This window comes from Gobio gobio (genome assembly GCF_949357685.1).
Source record: "Gobio gobio genome assembly, chromosome: 9".
Taxonomy (NCBI): Eukaryota; Metazoa; Chordata; class Actinopteri; order Cypriniformes; family Gobionidae; genus Gobio; species Gobio gobio.
The window spans coordinates 37,966,047-37,966,839 of NC_137115.1; positions in this window are offsets into that span (position 1 = coordinate 37,966,047).

Here is a 793-nt window from a genome sequence, read left to right on the forward strand (position 1 = left end):
GATTCTTCATAGCACAAAATTACATTTTCATTCCCTCAGTCTAGTTTGGACCTTTTATTCATCCCTTTGAATAAAAGAAATGAGCATTTTCATTTTATTTTTTAGATAAACCTGCAGTCTCTTGCCTTGCTCTGCAGTATTGTTGGCATTACTGGAAATTAATTTGGCTCGACTTCAACTACATCAGCATTGTGAGATAGAGTTTGTTTCTGCGAAACTCTGCAATGTTGTAATAACACTGAACATGATTTAAAAGATACCTTACATAACATATCACAGCTAAGAATTGTATTCATATTTTTTGCTGATTCCACTGTCCATATTTTCTGAATAGGATGTGCCTGACATTTATAATGTAGTCATAAACACTTTTATAGACGATCTAGGGAGGCAACTAGGCTGGTATCTTTAACATGTGCGTTTCTGTATTAAAACATGGACGTGTGCTTATTGTTGCCGTTTGAAACAATCCTTACCATGTGATCTGAATGTAGCCTGCAAGTATTATCACTCCCAGAATCCTTTCTGCAGTAAAGCTACACCAGCTCTCAAAGCCGAGACAGAGCCCATTTTAAACATACAAATTAAACTGAACATTACGCACTTTACTGTCTTCTATAGTGTGTCTTATACAATTAAACAAGATTATTCTGCAATGGTTTTGTGCCTCAGCTATTCACTATGCAAATCACAAGAAACGTCAAGCAGCTGTTCAGAACTCACCATACTGACAAAAATGTTTTTCTTTAAGGCATATTTTTCCAAGAAAAAAATTCACAGAAAACATCAGGGT